This window comes from Sebastes fasciatus, chromosome 24, assembly GCF_043250625.1.
Source record: "Sebastes fasciatus isolate fSebFas1 chromosome 24, fSebFas1.pri, whole genome shotgun sequence".
Taxonomy (NCBI): Eukaryota; Metazoa; Chordata; class Actinopteri; order Perciformes; family Sebastidae; genus Sebastes; species Sebastes fasciatus.
In genome coordinates this window covers 11768383-11774648 of record NC_133818.1, presented here as the reverse complement: position 1 = coordinate 11774648, position 6266 = coordinate 11768383, and the positions used below count along the sequence as shown (strand labels likewise).

The following is a 6266-nucleotide window of genomic DNA, read 5'->3' as shown; positions in this document are numbered from 1 at the left end:
ATAAAAGACACAAATCAAATACATATTCCTACATCCATCTGCACCATGGTCTAGTGTGTGTGTGAGAGACTATTAATTGACCAGTGCACAGTAAATACATTGGCTATATTGCTCTTCATTCATTTTCAATTAACTCAATTAACTCTTCTAGTGCCTGGATTAATTGGATAGTAATAAAGTATTATTTTAAGCATACTATTTTGATAATTTAAGTAATATTTAAATGGAAAAAAATGTCCTTGTTTTCTTAATCTTCTCTGAAAGCACACTGAATATTTTTTGGGTTTTGGACTGTTGGTTAGACAAAACAGGACAATTTAAAGATGCCTTTATGGGCTGTGGGAACTTGCACGATTTGTCTAACTCAGCTATTCTCAACCACTGGCCCGGGGCCCACTGGTGGGTCTCAGAGGACCACCTAGTGGGCCGTGGAGGACCTGCCAAATGGTTAGATTAACCTCTTAAAAAATCCGATGGCTGCTATTCTGTCTTTCAGAGGTTGTAGCGGGCTCAGTTTTAAAGCTACCGGTATCATAGGAAACTAAAAAACCTAAAGAATCCATTGGTCCCAACCATGTCTTGCCATCTTGTCGGGAAGGAGGCTAAATAAGGCTCCAAATATACACAAAATTTTGGCAAGGAAAAACTGGCATGGCCATTTTCAGACGGGACTCTTGACACCTGACCTCAAGATATCTGAATGAAAATGGGTTCAATGGGTACCCACGAGTCTCCCCTTTACAGACATATATGTCTTGGATGCAGTGACACAAAGTTGAGTGTTTTTTTAAACGAAAAAATGTCGTTGGAGCCCTGTTTGTAATTTATTTGGGCCTCGGGATACACAGAAGGTTGAGAACCCCTTGTCTAACTTATCAATATCCCAGACGGTTATGAGCTGTCAAATTGCAATCATGCGTTCCAGGATACTTTAAATTAAATCTTGCCAGCTCAATGCTGCTGCAAAACAATCAGTGTTTTGCAATAAACAATCTGCACACTTCAGACTGTTGCAATAAAAATCAGAGGACAATTACATCGCCTCTCTAAATCACTGAGCCCCCTTTAAAACCACCTGTTGTCTCGCTCCATATCCTCATCCCGAAACAGCAGGTTTCCGGGGGCAACAGCTGCCTGTCTCATTTCCTGTGGCACCTGAGACGTTGCGTCTTTAATTTGCATAGAAGAAGACCAATGAACTGTGTGCTAGTGCAAAAGCACGCTTGTTAAATTAATAATGTTGATGAAGCAAAAGTGGTGCAACAGGAAACAATTAAGTTCTTCTTTCATGCCCAGTTTTGTTAGGAGTGACTGTACTGTTGCATGTGAATGTAGTCTAATCTTATTGCTATGAGAGTGTTAATGTATGACAATGTATTCCTCCTCATCCCACCCTGTTTCCAAATGTACTGCATGTGTGCGATGCACCTCCGGCCACAAAATGCCAAAAGTACACTGCCGTGCCCTCGGTGCACGCCACGCTTGACCGAGCTTTGCACTCTTAATTCATGGAAACAGACTGAGATGCGTTTCACTGCTGCACACTGTGATAAATATCACAATATCAGCAGGAAGTGCTCTTTCTTTATTTCTGCTCCATCGCTAGCTGTCTCTTTTTTTCCACTCTCCCTCTTTTCTTTTCTTTTTTTTTTAACAGGTTTTTTAAGCAGACCTCTATTATAGTCAGTGAGTCAGCCCAGCAGTCTGCTTGTGGTTTAACCCCCCCCGTCCCTGTTCTAAATAAAGTAGTCCACTCTGCTGTGAAGCCACTAGGCTGGGCTCTACCACTGAGGACATGGGAAATGACGGCTGATTAACTCCACTGCAACATGGCATGCTTATGCATATTTCAATCTCTTTTTAATGTATAATCTGCAGTTGTGTTTTATGGACAGGTGCTGATCATGAAGCACAGCATCAGAGAGACCTCCTTCTGTCACTGATGCTGCTGTTTGTCAGAGCTTTTCTGCTGGAAACTGTAGAAGTGATGGTAATGACACTAGGGCTGCACAAATAATCGAAATTTGAATTTTTCGCGATATGGCCTGCTGCAATTTACAAATTGCAGGAGACGCAATATTTTTTAAAATGTGTGTCAAACTACCATTTTAAATGAAATATTGTTGTGCTGCAGAGATGTTCTGGTCTACACATCATATTCTGCAGACTTAAGAAAACATCTTTGTTTGGTAGAGAGCCCCACAAAAATCACACCATAATCATTTTACTATGTTTTTCAATGAAAATGAGAATAAAGGTGTGAAATGCAATGTTTTGCAAAATATATCGCAATTGCAATATCAGTCAAAATAATCGCAATTAGATATTTTTTTTCCAGTTGTGGGGCATAAAACCAAAACAAGGAGCAGAAAGACACTTTAGAGCTCCAAAGAGCTGAGAGAAACTGCAGAGTCGATGTTGGTTCATCACCATGAATGACTCTCTCACTCTCTCTTAATGTAAAAATACTGATTATAGCAGCTTTAATACTTTAATTGCCACACATTATTTATTATTATTTATCACATTTAATTTGAATTGTGAAGATATTCTAGTGAACCTCACTTTTCACTTATGGTGTCAACAGGTGTCCAGGAAATTCAGCTTTCTCCAAACACAAGCATAAAGTTAGTTTTTCTCTAACTTCCAGTTCTGTTTAAAGATAAAGAGGAGGGAAAAAGTTATCCTTGCACTGATTCACCTCTCCACCTGATGAAAAGGCAGCATAGGATCCCATAGACACATACAGTAAAGTATGGAAACACTTTGGGTTTCACACATTGATAAATTAAAAAGAAAATACTACTAATTTGTAAGGGAAATTTTCTTTGATATTTGGTTTGCTGGGGGGAAAAAATGACTGATATATTTGACTTCAGGACATCTCTGACTACACACATGCTGAAAATGTAACATTCTTACTGCATTAGTTTAAATATTTTCCAAAGTAAAAGTCCCTAGAGGTGCATGATTAAACTTTTTCCCATGGTCTGGTGTTAAAACAGTTGATGAAAATCGCATTGCAATACTTGTGTATCATCCCAGCCCTAATATTTACCATGGCATCTCTGGATTTCTCAGAGGAAAAAAAAACCCTTCAACTTCAAGATGCACTTAAGCTTCTTGCACACATGGATTGAGCTGTTTTATTTTCATTTTTTGTGCATAATAATTTCTATTGCCGTGAAGATGCCTTGGCTACAGTTAGAGCTGTGCATCACTGAACCGTTTTACCACAATATCAAGCATCATGCATGAATAACATCATGTAGTTAGAACATCTCTGTGTGCAGCTCTCATTATCCTGGAGGAGAAACGAGCAGGGCTGCAGCTAACCATTATTCTCATAATGCATTAATCATTTATCTGAACCAGGATTTTTTGAGTCATGCCGGACAAATGCAGGGGAGAACGCCATGGCAACCGCAACACACTACGGTGACCTTTCATTAGCCGTCTGCCAGAATTAGATCAGCTCACATCTGAGGGGCCAATTTCAAAACATGGTGATAAAACGAATGGAACAAAAATGTACATATGGAAATATGTACAGCCTGCAAAATGTGTGCACTATTTTCGTATATGCATTATGGAGCTGAAACAATTAGTTATTAACTGACTGGACGATTGACAGAAAATTCATCTGCAACTATTTTGAGAATCAATTAATCGTCGTATATAATTGCAAATTGAATATCTTTTGGACTGTTGCACAGACATCAGTGTATTATATTCTATTTGATTCTTTTCTACTTTGATCTATACTATGTTTGTTGAAAAAACTAGATATTTGGATTTTCTGTCCTCTCTCCATGTAATGTGTTTCTCTACATTTTATATTCTATTCCCTCTGTCCTCTCCTTTCTACTCTACTCTACTCTCCGTTCAGACCCTGTACTCCAGCTTTAAAAGGACACGCCCATCTCATTTGCATGCTCGCTGCCGATTGGCCGCTGAGCTGCCAGATGGAATGTGAGCAGGCATGCAGCAGTGTGTGTGTGTGTGTGTGTGTGTGTGAAGGAAAAATACTCTTCTACTGTTTTACTGCGAACTATAGTTGAGTTCACTTCAGCACACACACACACACACACACGGTAACCTCCTCTTAGTTCAAGTGAAGCCAAACACAGCCAGCCCGCTGCAGCCACACACCACCACATGAAGCCAAATACAGTAGAGAACATTGCCATTTTCTTATCTGTGGCAGCCAGTGTTATAGCATAATGACATGATGTTTTCGGCTCTCACACTATTTCATTTTACACTGCAGAAAAAGCTCCATCTCAACCAGCCCTGAAGTCTTTTATTGACTTTAAATGTCTTATTTAAAACCTGTTAGAAAGTCTGCCAATGGATTTTTTTAGGATTAAAAGATTATACCAGTGTTTTTGCATGTTTTGGCCTACCTTACTATAAATTCCTGAGTATTTTACGTTACCTTTTGATCATGCATATTGTAACATTTCAGATGATTGAATGTAGGGCTGCATGTAACGATTATTTTTATTTTTAATTAATATGTGCTGTCAAAAAATAGTGAAAAATGCGTGCAATAAATGTCCAACCGACAGTCCAAAAAAAACAAAGATATTCAGTTTAAAATCATGTCTCTAAATCTAAATATTTGCAGCTTAATTTTCTGTCGATCGACCAATCGATTAACGGACTAATCGCTGCAGCTCTTCTCTAATAATTTACCAATTCATACTGTAACATTTTCGATTATTGAATGTATGGGGATCTTTTAGGAAACAATTGACTGTGATATAGGGCTGGGCGATAATTCAATATGATAATTTATCTTCTTTCAATCATTTATCGAGATATCGTGATACACAATTACATCATCTACATTGATAATAACAAGCACATACTTACTGAAATTTCTCAGCAAATCTGATGTGAAATATTTTGAAGGAATTTTGAAGATTGTGGTTTTGTTTTTGACATCACACTTTACATTATCACTCACTTCAATGCGATTAACAAATGTGTATATATGGAAATATATTTTTTTTTCTTTATAACTTCACTTGAAACTTATGTTCATTTTGCACTAGAATTAAATGAGAAAATAAGACCTGCATAACACTTGTGTCATCTTATAAGTAGAACTGATATTGATTTATAGGACCAATTCATATGATACATTCATTAAGAGATTTGCCTTTTGGTCCTGTTTCCTGCAAACTTTGGTCCTACTGTTTACATTTCCAGCTAAGTACGTACACGTAGAGCAGTGTGTATGATATGCCGGAAATGAAGCTGTTGCTAAAACCTGTGGCTAAGACAGTAGTGATGCAGCAAGATGTAATCACAGTGTGAAAATACATTCACGCAGAGAGGAAGTGTGTCTAACATGACGGAGCGTTTCCTGCAGCCTGGCGTGAGATGCCTCAAGGTGTAGTCAAGTCATAGTACCTGCTAGTATTCCCACAGTAACAGTCATTTATGACAATCGGTGAGGAACAAGTTAACATGAATGCAGACGCTTTATTAGATCGATGTGTAGGGATAGAGCCTTTTAAATTGCAGCCAAACAAATGGAAACCAAGATGTACTATCAACTGGAATAAGCAGAACCAGAGCCACTACAGTTGGCTCGAGAAGTCTGAATTTGAGACTACAGTGTATTTCCCTTTGGCTTTTACATGATGTTCTGGGGAGTTTACGACGGTTTCCACTGCAGTAGTCATGCCATAATGACATACAATTTTTGGCCTGGCTCTCCCAGTCCAGTTTATCCGCGTGCTTTCCTTCATCACTGTATCAGGGATAGTAAATATTCTTCACATGCAGACCAACGTTGGTCACCTGAAGCATTCCAAATGACAGGAGAGGAGGGAGATATGTTGAGACAACACTGTTAATTACAGGCATAACAGAGTCGCTCTGTGCTTTTATAATTACTCCTTGGTCGCGTCTGTCTTTCCCAGCTCTTTCTCTGTGTGGTTTACCTCTCAGCCCCCATCCCCCCCCTAATGACACACCACCACTGAAGCTATAAAAACCTGTCAACTGCTTTTTAACACGGCTCTTCCTCCCTAATGTGAATCTTTTCCCAGCAGAGAGCGTTCAGGTAATGAAAGGTCCAGACCTCTGCTCCTCTGTTCACACTGACTGACTGCAGCTGTTCCTTCTCCAGCCTCATTAAGCTTCCCCTAATAGCAACAACAACAGCCTCCGCTGTGTGTGCTTTACGAGCCGAATAATGAAACGGTTACAAAAAGTCAGATAGTGGAAAGTCAGATGAACTCTTAACATTT

General features: G+C 39.0%; 1 protein-coding gene across 1 annotated transcript in view; it reads left to right on the top strand.

Annotated features, from left to right (window-relative positions):
* Window positions 1–6266, top strand: part of creb3l1 (cAMP responsive element binding protein 3-like 1) — a 29065-nt gene that overhangs the window by 943 nt on the left and 21856 nt on the right. The window lies entirely within an intron of this gene.